The sequence below is a fragment of the Bos grunniens genome, chromosome 5 (assembly GCF_055505025.1).
Source record: "Bos grunniens cultivar Pamir isolate PY7600 chromosome 5, Bosgru_T2T1.0, whole genome shotgun sequence".
Classification (NCBI taxonomy): domain Eukaryota; kingdom Metazoa; phylum Chordata; class Mammalia; order Artiodactyla; family Bovidae; genus Bos; species Bos grunniens.
Window position 1 is genome coordinate 24,908,355 of NC_141169.1, and position 23,619 is coordinate 24,931,973.

General features: G+C 38.7%; 1 protein-coding gene across 4 annotated transcripts in view; it reads right to left on the reverse strand.

Moving 5' to 3' along the window:
- Positions 1 to 23,619, reverse strand: part of CEP83 (centrosomal protein 83) — a 137,985-nt gene that overhangs the window by 86,959 nt on the left and 27,407 nt on the right. The window contains exons 1-2 of one of the 4 annotated variants that reach the window (XM_086399074.1): positions 19,452 to 19,709; positions 10,319 to 10,388 (exon numbers count right to left, since the gene is read on the reverse strand). The exons of 2 other annotated variants lie outside the window; for them this stretch is intronic. The gene's annotated coding sequence lies outside the window, so the exon portion shown is untranslated. Of the gene's footprint in view, positions 1 to 10,318; positions 10,389 to 19,451; positions 19,710 to 23,619 lie in introns of those variants that run through there. One more of the 4 variants, XM_086399073.1, reaches the window with a different exon arrangement.

Sequence of the window (23,619 nt, forward strand, 5' to 3'; positions counted from 1 at the left end):
TAGGAAAATAAGGTAACAGGAATTAAAGCCAGAGACAAAAACAGACAATAGGCAAGTACATGAATTCTCACTATTAAAGAACCATCAGAAAATAGTTCTAAAAGAAAATTTTAAATTATTATTGTGTACAAGGCAATAAAAAATAAGGTTAATAAACCTGGGAGAGGATTATTAATAGAAACCATAAAAATAAACTAACAAATTCTAAAGCTGAAAATTATGATAGCCAAAATGAAGAGCTCCATTGATTGGGTAAAACAGTCGAGACATAGTTTGGAAGGAATTAGAAGATGGGTTAAGAGAATATATTCAAGGGAATGTGCCTGGTGGTCCAGTGGTTAAGACTGTGCTCCTAATACAGAAGGCCCAGGTTTGATTCCTGATCAAGGGACTAGATCCTACAGGTCTCAACTAAGAGTTTATATGCCACAACTAAGACCTGGCCCAGCCAAATACAGTTTTTTAAAAAAGAATATATTCAAGATAAAGTAGAAAGAGAAACAAAGAGTGAAAAAACAGAAAGAAGAAAAGAAATTCAGAAATTAAAGTTAAAATGTCACTCTAATACACATGAAATTAGAATCCCAGAAAGAGAAGAGAGAATAGAGCAGAAACAATACCTCGGGGGAAAAAAAAGTTGACAACATCCCCAAACTGATGAAAGGTATCAACTTTCAGATTCAAAAAAGTCCTACAACCCCCAAGCACATAACTAAGAAGAAATCTACACCTACACATTAAGACAGCTGAAAAAACAAAAATAAAGGGAAAATCTTAGCAGAAAAAGACAAAATAACTTCAAACAGAGCGACAAAATGACAGAACTGACTTCAACAGTGATGGTAAGAACACAACGTACAACGCTGAAAGGAAACAACTGCCAAACTAACATTCCATTAATACAGCAACACTACAACTCTGAAGAATGATGGTAAAATGAAGACATTTTCAGAGACACAGAACAATTTATCCCTAAAGATGTACACTAAAAAACACCAAGAGAGTTTTCACACACGAGGAAAATTCTTAGATATGAACTTGACAATGCAGAAAGAAAGGAAGATAGATGAAAACTATAAATATGTGCATAATTCTAACTGAATATTAATTGCATAAAATAATCTTACATATTTTAACATATAAAACATGATATAACATGGAATATAAGTCAATAAAGGTAGAATTACAAGTATAATAGAGCCCTTGGACTGTATGGGAGAGGGTAAAAGTATCAATATATTCTGTAAGTCAAGGATGCATATTGTAAAGGAAATGGATTGGCAAACTACAGTCCATGGGCTAAAGCTGGTCAGTAGCCTTTGTTGTGTATGGTCTAAGCTAAAAAGGCTTTCTTCTTTTTTAAGAGTTAAAAAAAAAAAAAGAATGAAAATAGCTGTAAAAAACCCTCAACAAAATACTAGTAAATCAAATCAAACAATATATGAAAAGAACTATACACCATGACCAAACAGGATTTATTCCAGTCATGCAAGGCTGGTTCAATATTAAAAAAAAAAAAAAATCACTATAATTCATTACACCAATAGACTAAAAGCAGAAAAATCACACGATCATAGCAATATACACAAAAAAAATCTGACAAAGTCCAACATCTACTCGTGATAAAACTCTCAGAAAATCAGGTATAAGTGATACTTCCTCAATTTGATAAAGAATATCTACAAAAAATCTACAGCTAACAGCATACCTAATGGTGTGGGGGGGGAGGGGGGGCGGCAAGGCGGGGAATAGAAGCTTTCCCAGTAAGATCAAGAACAAGCAAGGCTGTTCCCTCTTACCACTCCTTTTCCAAACTGTACTGGATGGAAGCCTAAGCTAGTGCAATAAGAAAAGGAAATAACAGGCATAAAGAAAGAAGAGGAAGAAATAAAACAATCTTTGTTTGCAGAGGACATGATCATCTATGAAGGAGACTCAAAAGAATCGAACAATTTCAAAACTAACAAGAAACTACAGCCAAACTACAGAACAGAAGGTTAATATATAAAAATCAATCACTTTCTTACATCAGCAATAAACAGAAACTGAAACTTAAAATAATACCTTTACATTAACACCCACCCCAAAATGAAACAGGTATAAAATTAACTAAATATGTATAATATTTATATGAGGGGAAATTTCTTAGTGGTCCAATGGCTAAGACTCCACATTCCCAATGCAGGAGGCCTGCCTTCAATTCCTGGTCAAGGAACCAAACCCACATGTCCCCATTAAAATATCCCACATGCCACAATTAAAGACCTTGCATTCTCCAAGTAAGATCAAAGATCCCTAGTCCTGCAAGTAAGACCCAGCACAGCCTAATGAATTAACTTTTAAACAGCATGGTTTCAGACAAAGATTTATATGAAGAAAATTACAAATCTTTGATGAAAGAAGTCAAAGAATTAGATCAATAATAAAATATTTTATGTTCATGGATTGGAAGACTAAATATGGCCAAGATGTCAGTTCTTCCCAATCTGACTGCCATATTCAATACAATCTCAACAAGTTATTATGCAGGTATCAACAAAGCGATTCTAAAACTTATATGAAGAAGCAAAAGATCCAGAACAGTCAACACAAAATTAAAGAACAAAGTTGGAGAGCTGACACTACCCAACTTCAAGTCTTATTATGTAAGCAACAGTAATCAAGACAATATTATATTGGCCTAATAGGCAAATGGATCAATGGAACAGAACAGAGGGTCCAGAAATAGACTAAATTATAGTCAACTGAAAGAAAATTATAGTCAGCCTTGGAAGAAAAGCTATGACAAACCTAGACAGCATATTAAAAAGGAGAGACATTACTTTACCAACAAAGGTCTGTCTAGTCAAAGCTATGGTTTTTCCAGTAGTCATATATGGATGTGAGAGTTGGACCATAAAGAAATCTGAGCACCAAAGAATTGATGCTTTTGAACTGTGGTGTTGAAGACTCTTGAGAGTCCCTTGGACTGCAAGGAGATCCAACCAGTCTATCCTAAAGGAAATCAGTCCTGAATATTCACTGGAAGGACTGATGCTAAAGCTGAAACACCAATACTTTGGCCACCTGATGTGAAGAACTGAGGAGAAGGGGACAACAGAGGATGAGATGGTTGGATGGCATCACTGACTGGATGGACATGAGTTTGAGCAACTTCCGGGAGTTGGTGATGGACAGGGAAGCCTGGCATGCTGCAATTCATGGGGTTGCAGAGTCAGACCTGACTGAGCAACTGAACTGACTGAGAGTCAACTGACCTTTGACAAAAGAGCCCATGCAAAAACATTAGAAACATGAAAAAATGTGGATCTAGCTATAGACCTTAATTAAACCTTTCAATAATTAGCTCAAATGAACTATACACCTAAATGTAAAATGTAAAATTATCAAATTGGGCTCCCCAGATAGCTCACTGGTAAATCCTCCTGCCAAGCAGGAGACACAGGTTTGTTCCCTGGATCAGGAAGAACCCCTGGAGAAGGAAATGACAACCCACTCCAATACTCTTGCCTGAGAAATTCCATGGACAGAGGATCTTGGCAGGCTACAATCCATGGTTTCTCAGAGTCAGACATGACTGAGCAACTAAACAACAACAACAACAGTCACACACACAAATTCCTAGAACACAGCCTAGGAGAAAAATCTATTTAATAATGAGTTTTTAGATACAACACCGTAGGCAAGATCCATGAAAAAAGTTAGTAAGTCAGACTTCATTAAAATTAATAACTTCTGCTCTACAAAAGGCACTGTCAAGAGAAAACGAGGAGCCATAGGTTGGGACAAAGTATTGAAAAATATACATCTGACAGAGGACTGTTATTGAAAATATACAAAGAAATCAAACTCAACAATAAGAAAACAAACAACTGGATTAAAAAATGGGCCAAAGACCTTAACAAACATCTCACCAAAGAAGATATACAAATGGCAAATAAGAATAGATGTTGGCCCTATGTCATTAGGGAACTGCAAACTAAAGCAACAATGAGATACCACCACACACCTATTAGAATGACCTATACCCAGACACAGACAACAACATATGCTAGTGAAGATGTGGAGAAACAGGAACTCTGTCATTACTCAAACCATACCATCCAGCAACTGCAATCATTGTTATTTGCCCAAATGAACTGAAAACTTACATCCAACAAAAACTGGTACACAGATGTTTATAGTGGCTTAATTCATAGATACCAAACCCTGAACGCAACCAAGATCTCCCTCAATAAGTGAGTGGATAAACTGTGGAACATCCAAACATCCAGACAATGCAATATTATCCAGCCTCAAAAAGAAATGAGCTACAACATCACTCAATATCACAGAAATGCAATGAGGTATCATGTCACATCGGTCAGAATGGCTGCCATCAAAAAGTCTACAAACAACAAATGCTGGAGAGGGTGTGGAGAAAAGGGGACCCCTCTTACACTGTTGGTGGGAATGCAAACATATTCACCATTATGGAGAACAGTGTGGAGATTCCTTAAAAAACTGGAAAAAGAACTGCCATATGACCCAGTAACTCCACTGCTGGGCATACACACCAAGGGAACCAGAATTGAAAGAGACATGGGTACCTCAATGTTCATTGCAGCACCATTTACAATAGCTAGGACATGGAAAAAACCTAGATGTCCCTAGGCAGACAGATGGATAAGAAAGTTGTGGTACATATACACAATGGAATATTACTCAGCTATTAAAAAGAGCACATTTGAGTCAGTTCTAATGAGGTGGGTGAAACTGGAGCCTATTATACAGAGTGAAGTAAGTCAGAAAAATACCAGTACAGTGTAATAACGTATATATATGAAATTTAGAAAAATGGTAACGATGACCCTATATGCAAGACAGAAAAAAGAGACACAGATATAAAGAACAGACTTTTGGACTCTAAGATAAGGCGAAGGTGGGATGATTTGAGAGAATAGCACTGAAACATGTATATTACGGTATGTGAAATAGATGACCAGTCCAAGTTCGATGCATGAAACAGGGCACTCAAAGCTGGTGCACTGAGACAACCCAGAGGGATGGGATGGGGAGGGAGGTGGGAGGGGGGTTCAGGATGGGGGGACACATGTACACCCATGGCTGATTGATGTCAATGTATGGCAAAAACCAACACAATATTATAAAGTAATTAGCTTCTGATTAAAATAAATTAATTTTAAAAAAAGAAAAGAAATGGGCTAACAAGCCATGAAACAATATGGAGAAATATTAAATGCATGTTACTAAGTGAAAGACGTCAATCTAAAAAAGTATACATACTGTAGGATTCCAACTATATGACATTCTGGAAATGGCCACACTATGGAATCATTAAAAAGATCAGTGCTTGCAAAGGATTAGGGGAAATAAAGGGATGAACAGGTAAGCAGAAAGGATTTTTAAAGGAGAAACTATTTTGTATGATACTATAATTATAGAATATATGCAAATATACATTTGTTAAAACCCACAAATGTATAAACACCAAGAGTGAACTGTAATGTAAACTGTGAACTATGGGTAATAATGACATGTCAAGGTATCACTCTGCTATGGGATATTAACACTGAAGGAGACTGTGCATATGGGGTCAAGTAATGGGTACAAGAGAACCCTCAGTACTTTCTGCTCAATTTTGACCTAAATCTAAAACAGCTCTATAAGGAATGAAAGAAGGGAGGGGTAAAAGAATACAGAACAGAAACTATGCATGACCCGAAGAACATAAAGTATTTGCTATCTAACTCTTCATAATAAAATCTGATGAATCTCTCTCTAGGATAATCATTAAAGAATGCTAAAAGGGTGGACTATGCCAAAGCCTTTGACTGTGTGGATCACAATAAACTGTGGAAAATTCTGAAAGAGATGGGAATACCAGACCACCTGATCTGCCTCTTGAGAAACCTGTATGCAGGTCAGGAAGCAACAGTTAGAACTGGACATGGAACAATAGACTGGTTCCAAATAGGAAAAGGAGTACGTCAAGGCTGTATATTGTCACCCTGCTTGTTTAACTTATATGCAGAGTACATCATGAGAAACGCTGGACTGGAAGAAGCACGAGGTGGAATCAAGATTGCCGGGAGAAATATCTCTGCAAGAAAAATCTCTGCAAGGAGATCCAACCAGTCCATTCTGAAGGAGATCAGCCCTGGGATTTCTTTGGAAGGAATGATGCTAAAGCTGAAACTCTGGTACTTTGGCCACCTCATGCAAAGAGTTGATTCACTGGAAAAGACTCTTATGCTGGGAGGGATTGGGGGCAGGAGGAGAAGGGGACGACAGAGGATGAGATGGCTGGATGGCATCACTGACTCAATGGACGTGAGTCTGATGAACTCCGGGAGTTGGTGATGGACAGGGAGGCCTGGCGTGCTGCGATTCATGGGGTTGTAAAGAGTCGGACACAAATGAGCGACTGAACTGAAGAGGGTAGAGAAATTAAAATTACTAAAACATTTTAAAAAAGGGTTTCTCAACATAAAAGAAAATTTAAAAGGAAAAATATAGCCATATGCCTTTTTTATAAGCCATTGTTAAAAACACAAGGGCACGGAAAGGTTGAAATTAAAATGAGAGAAAATAATACAAACACTAATCAAAAGAGAAGTTAGAATATTGATAGCAAATAATGTTGATTTTCAGACAAAAAATACTAGTAAAGATGAAAAGACACATTCATAATAAAAGGTTAAGTACACCAAAAAGATGTGACAATTTTAATTTACATACAACAAATGAGACAGTCAGAACTACAAGGAAAAACAGACAAATTCACAATCTTAGAGAGAGAACTTAACCACTATTCTTGGTAACTAATAGAATAAGCAGAAAAAAATTATCAGTAAGAATAAAAACAACTTAAACAACATAATTAACCAACCTGACCTGACATTTACAGAAAAACTGTACCCAATAAGTATAGAACACATTCCTCATAAGCATGCATGGAACATTTATAAATGACCACATGCTGGATCATTTATAAATGACTATAAGACTATGTCAAAGCCTTTGACTGTGTGGATCACAATAAACTGTGGAAAATTCTGAAAGAGATGGGAATACCAGACCACCTGACCTGCCTCTTGAGAAATCTGTACACAGGTCAGGAAGCAACAGTTAGAACTGGACATGGAACAACAGACTGGTTCCAAATAGGAAAAGGAGTACGTCAAGGCTGTATATTGTCACCCTGCTTATTTAACTTCTATGCAGAGTACATCATGAAAAATGCTGGGCTGGATGAAGCGCAAGCTGGAATCAAGATTGCCGGGAGAAATATCAATAACCTCAGATATGCAGATGACACCACCCTTATGGCAGAAAGTGAAGAGGAACTCAAAAGCCTCTTGATGAAAGTGAAAGAGGAGAGTGAAAAAGTTGGCTTAAAGCTCAACATTCAGAAAACGAAGATCATGGCACCTACTCCCATCACTTCATGGCAAACAGATGGGCAAACAGTGGAAACAGTGTCAAGACTTTATTTTGGGGGGCTCCAAAATCACTGCAGATGGTGACTGCAGCCATGAAATAAAAAGACACTCCTTGGGAGGAAAGTTATGTCCAACCTAGACAGCATATTCAAAAGCAGAGACATTACTTTGCCAACAAAGGTCCGTCTAGTCAAGGCTATGGTTTTTCCTGTGGTCATGTATGGATGTGAGAGTTGGACTATAAAGAAAGCTGACTGCCGAAGAATTGATGCTTCTGAACTGTGGTGTTGGAGAAGACTCTGGAGAGTCCCTTGGACTGCAAGGAGATCCAATCAGTCCATCCTAAAGGAAATCGGTCCTAAATGTTCATTGGAAGGACTGATGTTGAAGCTGAAACTCCAATACTTTGGCCACTTGATGTGAAGAGCTGACTCACTGGAAAAGACCCTGATGCTGGGAAAGACTGAAGGCGTGAGGAGAAGGGGACAACAGAGGATAGGATGCTTGGATGGCATCACCGACTCAATGGACATGAGTTTGAGTAAGCTCCAGGAGTTGGTGATGGACAGGGAGGCCTGGCGTGCTGCCATCCATGGGGTCGCAAAGAATCGGACACGACTGAGCAACTGAACTGAACTGAACGTACTAAATCTTAAAAATATCTCACATTAAGAAAAATTTATACAGAATATGTTTTCTGACTATAATTAAACTAAAACTCAATACAAAAAGATAACTGGAAAAGTTACACACGCTTAGAAAGAAAACATTTCTAAATAACTTACAAACTAAAGAAAAGTCACTATAAAAGTCAGAAAATATTTAGAACCAAAGGAAGATTGATTATTAAAACTTGAGGAATAAAGATATTTGCTTCCAGGAAGATGGAGCAGATGTACACTTCCCTAAGCCCAGTAATACAACTGAAAGTCTCAAATGTTATACATACGACATATGTAACATGACTCTGAAAAATGGAGACTAGAAGGAAGATCAGCTAAGAACCCTGGGACAAAAGAACCAACACAGTGGCAGGCTCCCTGGATTTTCTTTATTCCTCATTTATGCCCAACTTGGAGGTGAAGAAGCTGGCAATGAGTTCAGACCCCTCCCCCAATCCCATAAAATGTTTTAACCCTCTTCTTTAGCCAAACTAACAAGAAAGGGGAAGCCCAGCAAGATAAAAAAAAAATTTAAGACAGTAACGACCTACTACAAGCAAATACTATGGAAAAAGTTGTGGTTCTACCACTTCCACACAAGCAAAAGCCAAAGCCAGGCTATAATCCCAATACCCTATCAGGGATGATATACAAGCAATTAGGAAGTTGGGACTTTCATCTCTGCTGAAAAGTAGTTAAGCCTCACGTTCCCGAATGTCAATGGAGACCACGTGGGTCACCTGAACTTTCACTCCACCAAGAGTAAGCGTTAGCTCATCCCTCAATCTGCTTAACTGCTCTCAGAGAAGGCTTAGTGGAGAGTGAGGACTGGCACTACACTCAGCAATAACAAGGCTACCCTTTCTGCTGTGTCAGTAGAGACCACATGAGAAGCCAGAACTCCTCGCCACCCAACAATAAAATGACAATCTCTACAACTCAGGTGTCAACAGAGGTTAAATGGAAAAACTGGACTTTCATCCCCAATTGGCAATAATGAGATAGCATTTCCCGTTTCTCTACCAGAGAGATGTCGAGAAAAGCCAGCTAAAACAGGTTTAAGTAGAATCCAAAGTCTCATTAACATAAACCTCAGAGTTCCAGGTTTCAAAAGAAAATCACTGTCATATCCAGAATGAGAAACATCTCAAATGTAAAAAGACAACTGCAAGATGCCAACACTGAGATGACAGAGATGTTTAAGTTATCTGACAAAGATTTTAAAGAAGTTATGATTAAAATGCTTCAGTGAGCAATCACAAGCCTGAAATACATGAAAAAAGAGAGTCACAACAAACAAATGTCTCAACAAAGAATTCAAGATATAAAGAAGAACCAAGTGGAAATTTTAGAAATTAAAAATACAATGACCAAAATAAAAATCTAAGTATGAGCTCAACAGTATGAAAAGATAAAGAACAAAGAATTAACTAGCAAAAGAGACACTGATGTATAGAACAGTCTTATGGACTCTGTGGGAGAGGGAGAGGGTGGGAAGATTTGGGAGAATGGCATTGAAACATGTAAAATATCATGTATGAAACGAGTTGCCAGTCCAGGTTCGATGCACGATACTGGATGCTTGGGGCTAGTGCACTGAGACGACCCAGAGGGAGGGTATGGGGAGGGAGGAGGGAGGAGGGTTCAGGATGCGGAACACATGTATACCTGTGGTGGATTCATTTTGATATTTGGCAAAACTAATACAATTATGTAAAGTTTAAAAATAAAATAAAATTAAAAAAAAAGAATTAACTAGAAAAGAAATTGCTCACTTTGAAAAGACAATAGACTAAAATAGCAGATGCTCAGGGAGTTGTAAGAAAATAAAACATCCACCATTTGTGTCAAAGTCTGACTCCAGTTATATGATTATCCAAAATAGGTAAATCCATAGAGACAAAGTAGATCGGTGGTTGCAAAGAGCTTAGGGTAGGGAATAGGGAATGACTGCTTAATGGGTACAGAGTTTTCTTTGAAGGTGATAAAAACATTTTGAAACTAGAAGTGGTAGTTGTACAACATCATGAATGTACTAAATGGCACTGAATTGCACACTTTCAAATGGCTAATTTTGTTATATAAATTTCAACGCAATTTAAAAAAATTTAAAGCAAACCAGGAACTGAAAGGCACATCAATTTAATACAAGGTGTGTTCAAAAAGAATACAGTAAAAACCATGCTTGATTTCAAACTCTTCAATGCTTGCCTTTGAGAATCTGATTAATAAGACAAGGATGTCCATTATCACCAATTTTACTCAACTTTGTACTGAAGATCTGGAAAAAAACAAAGGTATAAAAGGTCAAAAAACATGGAAAGAAAAAAACTTATGTTATATACAAAAGTTCTGATAGTATATATATAAAGTACAGAAGAATTTATAGAGAAATGATTAGAGGAAGGAAGTCAGACTGCTAAGGAGATTAACACACAAAAACTAACTGCATTCTACATACCAGCAAGAGAATATTTTAAAAGATATTCTTTGTTCATGGGTCCTCTTGATATCTTCTTTTATGTTATGAAATCTTTCTTTGAATCTTTTGTCCTATTTCTTCTGCTGAATTATCTTTTTAATGTACTAATGTACAGGAATTATTACATCATGCGAAATGCCAGGCTGGATGAAGCACAAGCTGGAATCAATATTGCTAGGAGAAATATCAATAACCTCAGCTGAGCAGATGACACCACCCTTATGGCAGAAAGCAAAGAAGAACTAAAGAGCCTCTTGATGAAAGTGAGAGAGGAGAGTTAAAAAGCTGGCTTATAACTCAACATTCAGAAACCTAAGATCATGGCATCCAATCCCATCACTTCATGGCAAATAGATGGGGAAACAGTGGAAACAGTGTCAGACTTTATTTTTTGGGGCTCCAAAATCACTGCAGATGGTGACTGCAGCCATGAAATTAAAAGACACCTGCTCCTTGGAAGAAAAGCTATGACCAACCTACACAGCATACTAAAAAGCAGAGACATTACTTTGCCGACAAAAGTCTGTCTAGTCAAAGCTATGGTTTTTCCAGCAGTCATCTATGGATATGAGAGCTGGACTATAAAGAAAGCTGAGCACCGAAGAATTGATGCTTTTGAACTGTGGTGTTGGAGAAGACTCTTGAGATCCCTTGGGCTGCAAGAAGATCCAGCCATTCCATCCTAAAGGAGATCAGTCTTGAATATTCATTGGAAGGACTGATGCTGAAGTTCCAATACTTTGGCCACCTGATGCAAAGAACTGACTCATTGGAAAAGACTCTGATGCTGGGAAAGATTGCAGGCAGGAGGAGAAGGGGACGACAGAGGATGAGATAGTTGGATGGTATCACCGACTCAATGGACATGAGTTTGAGCAAGCTCTGGGAGTTGGTGATGGACAGGGAAGTGTGATGAGCTGTACCCCACAGGGTCACAAAGAGTCAGACACCACTGAGTGAAGTGAACTGAGTATGTGTAGGAATTCTTATAAAATTAAAATCACTATGAGAAAACCAAAAAGTCTGATGATAATAAGTTTGGAGAAAACAGAAGAGACAAGTGATAGTATATTCCCTTTGGGGAAAAACAAGTAGTATCTAGTCCTGTGGTTACTGCTGAGTTTTCTAAATTTGCCTGCATACTGAGTGCAGCACTTTAATAAAATCATCTTTAGAATCTGAGGACACTAGCTTTGTTCGTAGTGATGCTTCTTAAGTCCCATTTGACTTCACACTTAAGAAATGACTCTAGGTGAGTGATCACACCATTAGTGATGTAGGTCATTAAGACATTTTTGGTACAGTTCTTCTGGGTATTCTTGCCACCTCTTGATATTTTCTGCGTCTGTTAGGTCCATACAGTTTCTGTCTTTTACTGCACCCACCTTTACATGAAATGGTCCCTTGGTATCTCTCATCTTCCCGAAGAGATAGCTAGTCTTTCTCATTCTACTGTTCTCCTCTATTTCTTTGCATTGTTCACTTAAGAAGGATTTCTTATCTCTCCTTGCTATTCTTTGGAACTCTGCATTCAGGTAGGTGTATCTTTTCTGTTAAAGTGCTGCACTCAATATGCCAGCAAATTTGGAAAACTCAGCAGTGGCCACAGAACTGGAAAAGGTCAGTTTTCATTCCAATTCCAAAGAAGGGCCATGCCAAAGAATGTTCTAACTACCACACAATTGCACTCATTTTACATGCTAGCAAAGTAATGCTCAAAATCCTTCAAGCTAAGTTTCAACAGTACATGAACCAAGAACTTCCATATGTTCAAGCTGGATTCAGAAAAGGCAGAGGAACCAGAGATCAAATTTCCAACAACCACTGGATCACAGAAAAAGCAAGAGAATTCCAGAAAAACATCTACTTCTGCTTCATTGACCACACTAAAGCCTTTGACATCATAACAAAACATGGAAAATTCTGAAAGAGATGGGAATACCAGACCACCTGACCTGCCTCTTGAGGAATCTGTATGCAGGTCAAGCAGCAACAGTTAGAACCAGACATGGAACAACAGACCGTTCCAAATCAGAAAAGGAGTATGTCAAGGTTGTATATTGTCACTCTGATTATTTAACTTATATGCAGAGTACATCATGGAAAATGCCAGGCTGGATGAAGCTCAAGCTGGAATCAAGACTGCCGGGAGAAATAACAATAACCTCAGATATGCAGATGACACCACCCAAATGGCAGCAAGCAAAGAGGAACTAAAGAGCCTTTTGATGAAAGTGAAAGAGGACAGTGAAAAAGCTGGTTTAAAACTCAAGATTCAAAATACTGATATCATGGCATTCAGTCCCATCACTTCATGGCAAATAGATGGGGGGGGGGGGGGAATGGAAACAGTGAGAGACTTTATCTTCTTGGGCTCCAAAATCACTGCAGACAGTGACTACATCCATGAAATTAAAAGACACTTGCTCTTTGGAAGAAAAGCTATGACAAACCTAGACAGCGTATTAAAAAGCCAGGCTTTGCTGACAAAGATCTGTCTAGCCAAAGCTTTGGTTTTTCCAGTATTCATGTACGGATGTGAGAGCTGGGCAGTAATGAAGGCTGAGTGCTGAAGAATTGATGCTTTTCAACCGTGATGCTGGAAAAGACACTTCAGAGTCTATTGGACTGCAAGGAGATCATTCTGGTTAATTCTAAAGGAAATCAACCCTGAATATTCACTGGAAGGACTGATGCTGATGCTCCAATACTTTGGCCACCTGATGCAAAGAGCCGACTCAATGGAAAAGATGCTGATGCTGGGAAAGATTGAGGGCAAGAGGAGAAAGGAGCTACAGAGGATGAGATTGCTGGATGGCATCATCGACTCAATGGTCATGAGTTTGAGCAAACTCTGGGAGATGGTGAAGGACAGGGAAGCCTGGCATGCTGCAGTCCATGGGATCCCAAAGTCAGACATGACTGAGTGACGGCACAACAAATCAGTATCTAAAGTTAAAGAAATGAATATATATTATGACACAGAAATTCTCTACTTGATATATAATTGAATATATATATATATTCAATATATACTGAATATATATTGAATATATATATAATTGAATATATATAATATCTAATTGAAATATGAGTAATTAATATAAGTATACCATGAGATACTGTTATAGCAGTATTATTCCCAACTGAAACCTAGAAACAAATCATACTGCCATTAACAGCTGAAGAGAGAAACTGTGATATAAAGGAATTAGTCCTATATGTTAATGAAAGCTATGTATACTACCTAAGTATCACAAATATACTATTCAAACAAAAGAGAGAGTCAAAAGAATATACACTCATCTATTCCAGACATCTAAACTTCAGAAAAAATGAAAAGAGGACAAAATGAGATTTAGAGAATATACACTTAGGTATGTCTGAGTTGTGAAAGAATTCGGGAAAAAAAAAGGAAGTGATTAATACAGAAGTCAGGATAACGTTACCTGAGGAAGGCTGCTAGTAATCTAACTCTCGATCTCAGTTGTGGTTACACTGGGGTTTGCTTTGTAAATCACTCAGATATGTACTTTTGTGTACTTTTCTTTTTTAAACTTTATTATAATCAACATTTTTTAAACAGATTTGATTTTTAATTTTAAAACTCAAATTTCTTAACTTTCATTCAAAAACTTTTCTAAGTATTACCAAGGACCCTGGTCTTTTCCACTGCTCTGCCAGCATGCTGCTATTGCTAAGTCACTTCAGTCGTGTCCGACTCTGTGCGACCCCATAGACGGCAGCCCACCAGGCTCCCCCATCCCTGGGATTCTCCAGGCAAGAACACTGGAGTGGGTTGCCATTTCCTTCTCCAATGCAGGAAAGTGAAAAGTGAAAGGGAAGTTGCTCAGTCGTGTCCAACTCTTAGCGACCCTATGGACTACAGCCTTCCAGGCTCCTCCATCCATGGGATTTTCCAGGCAAGAGTACTGGAGTGGGGTGTCATTGTCACAGTTGTGAGGGTACCACAACTTCAGACATCACATGGATACACAATAACATGTGTAAAGGACTATTTCTTTTACTAATTCTCTTCTGTTTAATTTCTTTATACTTTTTGTTTTTAAGGTTAAAATTTACATATAATGAAAGGCATAAATTTTAAGTATACAATTCCATGAGCTCACAAAGGAAGAACCCAAGAGTATTCCACTGTTATATTTAAACAACAAAAGCACATTTTGTTCTTTTACTGATGTGCATTTGGATTGTTTCCAGTTATTATGAATAAAGTTGCTTGTAACAAGACATTTTGTGGACATATTTTCAGTTGGGGAGAGGTGTAAATATATAAGCAGAACTGCAAAATTATGGAGTATATGTTTATAACAAACTGACAAATCTTTTTCAAAGTAGTTGTATCGTTTTCCATTTCAACCAACGTAAGAGTTCTTTCCTCCACATTTTGGCCAACATTTGGTGTTGTCAGTTGTTAAAAGAAAAACTGAGGCACATTAAAATTTTCAAGTTTATATGAGCATAAAGGATCAAACCCGGATCTCCTACATTACAGGCAGATTCTTTACCATCTGGAGCCACCGGGGGAACCCTCCATAGCAACTGAATTCAGTTCAGTCGCTCAGCCGTGTCTGACTCTTTGCAACCCCATGGACTGCAGCATGCCAGGCTTCCCTGTCCATCACCAACTCCCAGAGCTTGCTCAAACTCATGTCCATCGAGTCAGTGATGCCACCCAACCATCTCATCCTCTGTCGTCCCCTTCTCCTCCCACCTTCAATCTTTCCCAGCATCAGAGTCTTCTCAAATTAGTCAGTTTTTCACATCAGGTGGCCAAAGTATTGGAGTTTCAGCTTCAGCATCAGACCTTCCAATGAATATTCAGGACCAATTTCCTTCAGGATTGACTGGTTTGATTCCTTGCAATCCAAGGGACTCTCAAGAGTCTTCTCCAACACCACAGTTCAAAAGTATTAATTTTTCGGTGCTCAGCTTTCTTTATAGTCCAACTCTCACATCCATACATGACTACTGGAAAACCATAGCTTTGACTAGACAGACCTCTGTTGGCAATGTAATGCCTCTGCTTTTGAATATGCTGTCTAGGTTGGTCATAACTTTTCTCCCAAGGGGCAGGCATCTTTTAATTTCATGGCTGCAGTCACCATCTTCAGTGATTTTGGAGCCCCCAAAAATGAAGTTTGTCACTGTTTCCCCATCTATTTGCCATGAAGTGATGGGAGCAGATGCCATGATCTTAGTTTCTGAACATTGAGCTTTAAGCCAACTTTTTCACTCTCCTCTTTCACTTTCATCAAGAGGCTCTTTAGTTCTTCTTCACTTTCTGCTATAAAGGTGGTATCATTTGCATATCTGAGGTTATTGATATTTCTCCCAGCAATCTTGATTCCAGCTTGTGCTTCATCCAGTCCAGCATTTCTCATGATGTACTCTGAATAGAAGTTAAATAAGCAGGGTGACAATATACAGCCTTGATGTACTCCTTTTCCTATTTGGAACCAGTCTGTTGTTTCATGTCCAGTTCTAACTGTTGATTCTTGACCTGCATACAAATTTCTCAGGAGGCAGGTAAGGAGGTCTGGTATTCCCATCTCTTGAAGAATTTGCCACAGCTTGTTGTGATCCACATAGTCAAAGGCTTTTTGGCATAGTCAATATAGCAGGAGGTGTTTTTCTGGAACTCTCTTGCTTTTTCAATGATCCAACATGTAGGGAATATGCTATGCACAGGACTGTACTATAATTAACAGGGCTTCTTTGAAAAATATGAATGACTTTCTCATCACCCCAGGCTGGGAGCAATAAAATGTACATCATGGAAAAACATCTTGGAAACCTTCTCTCTGAAACTACACCTTTTGCAAGGTTCTAATCTGCTGGATGCAGCAGCAGATGGGATTTCTCAATTAAACCCCATTCCTCACTTGAAAACTACTGGAGGATCAATGGCTGGTTTTATGTTAATTTTTATGTCTTTCTTCTGTTTTTACATAGTGTGCAGGCGAATCACCAAGAAAGTCAACGGACATCAACAGCAATTAGCAGCTAGCAAATTAGCAATTGGCAAACAGCACAGAAGCTTTGGCTTCTATGACTATCGCTTTGGTCAGTAATTACAAAAAGTAAGGTTCAAAAAATAAAAAAGGGAGATATGTAGGGAATATGTTATGCACTGGCCTGTACTATTAGGGCTTCTTTGAAAAGTAAGAATGACTTTCTCATCACCCCCAGGCAAAGGGCTGGGAGCAGTAAAAAGTACATCATGGAAAGACATCTTGAAAACAAGATGCTGAGGTACTGATGTGACTGATGGAAAACCATTAGTAACTGTTCCTGTAACCAGAGCCTTGAGGGAGTTGCTGAGAAAGGGCGTCACTAAAGGGCTAAGCAGAGTCCTGAAAGGCCTGAAGGTTTGACATTAAGAAGTGTGCAATGTATATCTTTATCCCCGATCTGAGATTGATATCAGATATTAGTATCAAAGAACAGATATTGATATCAGATATCAAAGAACAGATATCTCTAGAGCACGTAAAAGGAAGTAGATGTTAACAATAAAAGGCATGCAGGATTAGGATCTGGTCTTTTGCCTACGAACGGCATCAGTCCCTGATCCCCACTTTATTTCTGAGTCTTATTTTTCCTTATTCTTATGCAGCACCGGTCCCTCAGGTCGGTTTGTTGTTGGGCTGGTCCCAACCAGCAACTTGATGTTGGCAATTTGATCTCTGGTCCCTCTGCCTTTTCTAAACCCAGCTTGAAAATCTGGAAGTTCACGGTTCACCTACTGTTGAAGCCTGGCTTGGAGAATTTTGAGCATTACTTTGCTAGCATGTGAGATGAGTACAATTGTGCAGTAGTTTGAGCATTTTTTGGCATTGCCTTTCTTTGGGACTGGAATGAAAACTGACCTTTTCCAGTCCTGTGGCCACTGTGGAGTTTTCCAAATTTGTTGGTATATTGAGTGCAGCACTTTCACGACATCATCTTTTAGGAATGAAATAGCTCAACTGGAATTCCATCGCCTCCACTAGCTTTGTTTGTAGTCATGCTTCCTAAGGCCCACTTGACTTCACATTCCAGAACATCTGGCTCTAGGTGACTGATCACATCATCGTGCTTATCTGGTCATGAAGATTTTTTTGGTATAGTTCTTCTACGTGTTCTTGCCATCTCTTCTTAAAATCTTCTGCTTCTGTGAGGTCCATATCATTTCTGTCCTTTACTGTGTCCATCTTTGCATGAAACGTTCCCTTGGTATCTCTAATTTTTTGGAAGAGATTTCTAGTCTTTTGCATTTTGTTGTTTTCCTCTATTTCTTTCTGATAAAATGTGGTCCACTGGAAAAGGGAATGGCAAACCACTTCAGTATTCTTGCCTTGAGAGCCCCATGAACAGTATGAAAAGGCAAAAAGATAGGACACTGAAAGATGAACTCCCCGGGTCGGTAGGTGCCTAATATGCTACTGGAGAAGAGTAGAGAAATAACTCCAGAAAGAATGAAGAGACGGAGCCAAAGCAAAAACAACATCCAGTTGTGGATATGACTGATGATGGAAATAAAGTCCAATGTTGTAAAGAAAGATATCACATAGAAACCTGGAATGTTAGGTCCTGAATCAAGGCAAATTGGAAGTGGTCAAACAGGAGATGGCAAGAGTGAATGTCAACATTTCAGGAATCAGTGAACTAAAATGGACTAGAATGTGTGAATTTAACTCAGATGACCATTATATCTACTACTGTGGGCAAAGATCCCTTAGAAGAAATGGAGTAGCCATCATAGTCAACAAGAGAGTCCAAAATGCAGTACTTGGATGAAATCTCAAAAATGACAGAATGATCTCTGTTCGTTTTCAAGGCAAACCATTCAATATCACAGTAATCCAACTCTATGCCCCAACCAGAAATGCTGAAGAAGCTGAAACTGAATGGTTCTATGGAGAAGGCAATGGCACCCCACTCCAGTACTCTTGCCTGGAGAATCCATGGATGGAGGAGCCTGGTGGGCTGCAGTCCATGGGGTCGCTGAGGGTCGGACACGACTGAGCGACTTCACTTTCACTTTTCACTTTCATGCATTGGAGAAGGAAATAGCAACCCACCCCAGTGTTCTTGCCTGGAGAATCCCAGGGACGGGAGAGCCTGGTGGGCTGCCGTCTATGGGGTCACACAGAGTCGGACACGACTGAAGTGACTCAGCAGCAGCAGCATGCAAACCTACAAAGATCTTCTAGAACTAACACCCAAAAAAGATGTCCTTTTCATCACAAGGGACTGGAACACAAAAGTAGGAAGTCAAGAGATACCTGGAGTAACAGGTAAATTTGGCCTTGGAGTACAGAATGAAGCAGAGCAAAGGCTCATAGCGTTTTGCCAAAAGAATGCACTGGTCATAGGAAACACCCTCTTCCAACAACACAAGAGAAGACTCTACATATGGACATCAACAAATGGTCAATACTGACATCAGACTGATTATATTCTTTGCAGTCAAAGATGGAGAAGCTCTATACAGTCAGCAAAAACAAGACCAGGAGCTGACTGTGGCTCAGACCATGAACTCCTTATTGCCAAATTCAGAAATTTCTTCTTAAATTGAAGAAAGTAGGGAAAACCAATAGACCATTCAGGTATGACCTAAATCAAATCCCTAGGATTATACAAGTGGAAATGACAAATAGATTCAAGGGATTAGATCTGATAGACAGAGTGCATGAAGAACTATGGACGGAGGTTCATGACATTGTACAGGAGGCAGTGATCAAGATCATCCCCAAGCAAAAAGTGCAGAAAGGCAAAATGGTTGTCTGAGGAGGCCTTACAAATAGCTGAGAAAAGAAGAGAAGCTAAAGGCAAAGGAGAAAAGCAAAGACATACCTCTGTGTCTTAGTGAATAGTAATGTCTTTGTCCTGAAAGTCTTCCATCCCCTTTACACTCTGATATAGTGAATTCCCAGTCAATCTTCAAAACCGTGTTCAGGAATGCAGTACTTCCTCCATGAAGTATCCCTTGACTCTTGCAAACATATGTATGTAATTACTTCACCTTCTAGCTTCTATTTTAGTATATATAACATAGTCAGTGTAACTTCACTCAGGGGAAGAAAACATGTCTTACTCATATTTATAACCCCAAAACCTAAAACACATGTACATATGAGCACAAAAACATTAAACGAGTATGTTCACCATCCTAATGCTGCTTTAGCCTCAGTTCACTTTTCTCATCCATATTCAATAACTGAGGCTTCCGCATTGGGCAGAATGCTGCCCCCCAAAAATGGTGTCATGTCCTAATCTCTGTAACTTATAATAATATTAAATAGCCAAAGATGTGATTAAATTAAGGATCTTAAAAGGAGGCGCTTATCCTGGATTATACCGGTAGGCCCTAAATACTATGACATGTATCCTTATAAGAAAAAGACTCAAAAGTAGGCAATATGACCAAGAAAGCAAAGATCAGAGAAATGTAGTCACAAACCATGGAGTGCCTTAAAGCACAGGAAGCTGAAAGAAGCAAGAAAAGGATTTTCCCTCTAGAACATCGATCACCTTCTTGGCACCAGGGACTGGTTTCATGGAAGACAATTTTTCTACCAACCTGGGGTAGGGGGTGGTTCAGGATGATTCAAGAGCATTACAGTAGGGTTTGTGCTCCTATTAGAATCTAATGCTACCACTGATCTGGCAGGAGCAGTGGCTGCACGTATAGATAAAGCTTCGCTTTCTCACCCACCCATTGCTCACCTCCTGCTGTGTGGTCTGGACTGGGGACCCCTGCCCTAGAGCCTTTAAAGGGAGAGTGGCCCTTGATTTCAGACTTTCAGTCTCCAAACTGTGAGAGAATAAATTGTTGCTGTTTTAAACCATCTGATATGGCAAATTGTTATGGTAGCCACAGGTAACTAATACACTGGCTTTCTCTTCAGTCTATTTTTTCACAATGAATTTTAGCCAGTCTGTAAATTTCTCTCAGTTTTAAACTCTTACCATAGTCAAACTTTTCTGATTTTAGCCAATCAACAGACAGGTATCAACTCCTCACAGACCACCTAAATACATTAGGCACCTGAACTATACAATAAAAGAATTTCTATTATGTGGAGTTTACCAAATAAAAAATTCATAATGCAAATTATAAAAAGTACATAATTCCAACAATAATAAAAAGTAAAGCAGATTATTTTGATCAGCTCATTAATCAGTTAAGCACTTATTAGATGAACTAGTCTCTGTGAAAGGCAATTTTTAAGAGACATAGCACAACCCTTCCGCAAATACATCTTGCTAACTTTGCAACTACTACTATCACAAAACCACACCTACATGTCCTTTCTACTACATCTTTAGACCAGTCCCAGCTCCACAGACCCACACATGATATTTACTTTAACACAGGAGCTGTATTTCTTAAGAAGTGGTACAATGTCTACCCAAAAGGATGGTAATTCAAAATATTCTAAAAGCACAGCTGCTGATGCTCATGGAAAGCTTCCAAAACACATTCCATTAAAAAGCACATACTATGCTTTTGAACATTTCAAAACAATGCTTTAAATACATGCCCCAAGGTTAAAAGTCTAGGGAGAACCCACATTGGGCATCACTTCACTTATAAACAAAACATTACAAATAAGTTACTTTAAAATTCAAGAGAATTCTATCTATACTAGTCACCCAAACAGCCTTTGGATGGCCATCCCAGGATGTCCTGTATACAAAAAATGTCACAACTTGACACCCTGCCAAAACCTGAAGTGCAGCTGGGAGCAGACCCTTCAAAGCCCTGGTAAGGTGCCAGGCCCTATAATTGTGATTTAGAAAGAAACGGGAGGGGAAGGAAAGAGGAAGGAAAGAAGATATGTTTTAGAGTAGTTAGCAATCAACCACCAAAGCACTGAATTAAAATGTTATTCTATTCTTATAATTGCACTGTCTGCCTCCACACAGCTTAATTCACACAAAAGAATTCTGGGAAAGTATGATACAGTAACCAGTCAACCTCAAATGCTTAGCAATAAATTATAAAAGTCTCTGAAAAGTTGTGATCCGAAAAACAAAGATGACTCTTACCCAAACCATACTTCATTTTCATATTTCTTTGTGTAGGCTCTATTACATATGAGGACTTTACAAAAGATTTATGAGTACTTAATACCTTTGTGTGAGCTGCAAAGTCTTCTGTGCTCACACTCCCATATTTCTCCTGAAATAGAAAAGGTGGTAGCTCCTAACCATATGGCTCCTAACACAAAATGAAGGTTGTCTACAGATCCAACAACATATCCTGGAAATTATTTGCTTTTTTTAAAATAAATTCTGATTTAACTATTTCCATGAGATTTATGCTCTAGTCTGGAAAGTTAAATAAATTTTAAAATTGTTAGGACTTCAACTGATGTTTTTATTAGGATTAATATAAGCATAAGCATCCAATTTTCGTATTTGAGAATCTGCCAGAAAAAAATGTATAAAATTTTTCAGAGCCAAAAAAGGGAGATAAAAGTACACAATACAGGTTAATTTTAAAACCATTTATTTAAAAGAAGAAAAAAAGGAATTAAACAATCAGTACTTACTGAGTAGATACTATATCATATTTACTGAGTGGTCTACTTACTCAAAGGGCTCTGAAGGAGATAAATATGCAGACCATCAAGTCAAGCTGACTTCTGAGCAAGGAAGAACATGCACATATTCAGAATACTATGGACATTTTCTAAGTGCCTATTTTATGCCCAATACCTTGCTAAGTACAGGGGTTCAGAAATAAAAGAAAATTTGTGCCCTCAAGGAATTCATGGTGGTCACTGAAACATGTTAACAATAGCTAACTAAACAAAAATGAGAAAATTTACAATTTATTCCTTATTGTACTTAAATATTTTTTGCTGTGTGGGTATATCATCTATATAAAGTAAGCGAATTCAGGGCTTCCCTGGTGGTCCAGTGGTAAAGAATCCTCCTTACAATGCAGGGGACACTGGTTCAATCCCAGGTCAGGAAAGTTTCCACGTGCAACTAAGCCTATGTCCCACAATTACTGAGCCTGTGCTCCAGAACCCGGGAGCCACAGCTACCCAAGCCCAGGCACCCTAAAGCCTGTGCTCCACAACAGAACAAGCCACCGCAATAAGAAGCCTGAGCTCCTGCAAGCCTAAGTGCAGCAACAAAGACCCACCACAGCCAAAAATAAATTAAAAAGTGAATTCAGAAACTTTTAGAACTATAAAGCACAGGAATATATTTATAGGTAGTATGGGAGCACTTGGGAGAGAGGCCAAATTCCGCTGGAGAAGCTGTCAGGGAAGACTTCATAAAGACAGAAACCCTGAGCTAAGACAAAGAAAGGGATGCAAGGAATATCAAGTACAAAGGCATGGAGATGGAGAGATGACATTGGAGGTAGAGGCTGACAGGTATGGGGGAGCGTTACCAGCCTGGAGAGGTAGGGCAGAGTCCTGAAGGCAATGTGTAGAAGACTGGAGTTCATCCTGAGATCTAGGAGAGTCAACAAAAGGCTTTAAGCTTGTGGAAGATAAGGGACAGTACAGGGTGGGTTCAGATTTGTAGTCCAGAACAACAACTACATTAGCCAAGGTGTAGAACAGATCTGAGGTGGAGTGGGGAGTGAAAAAGAGAGAGAGAGAGAGCTACCAAAAGTCCAGGAAAACAAAGATGAAGGTCTCAACTATGAGATTGGCAGCAGGTATCAATAGGGAATAGTCTTGAAAATGAATCTGGAGGCAGAAGTAACAGGTGTTAGTAGTCAGATATTGATACACCTCTCAAAAACAAACAAAAAACAATCCACTTTTTTCAAAGACACTAAAAGGCCAAGAAGGAAATCAGGACTTTTTTTTTCTTTACAAATAAAATGGAATCTCAGTTAAACCAGAGACTGTTTCAAAGATGACAATTACTTCAAGTACTAATGCTTTACATGAACAAAGAATAAAGCACAGGGACCTTTGCAAAGCATCCGAGTAAATGCAAATACCATCACAGTATCTCTAAATATCTACCTTTCTTCCATAGGGAT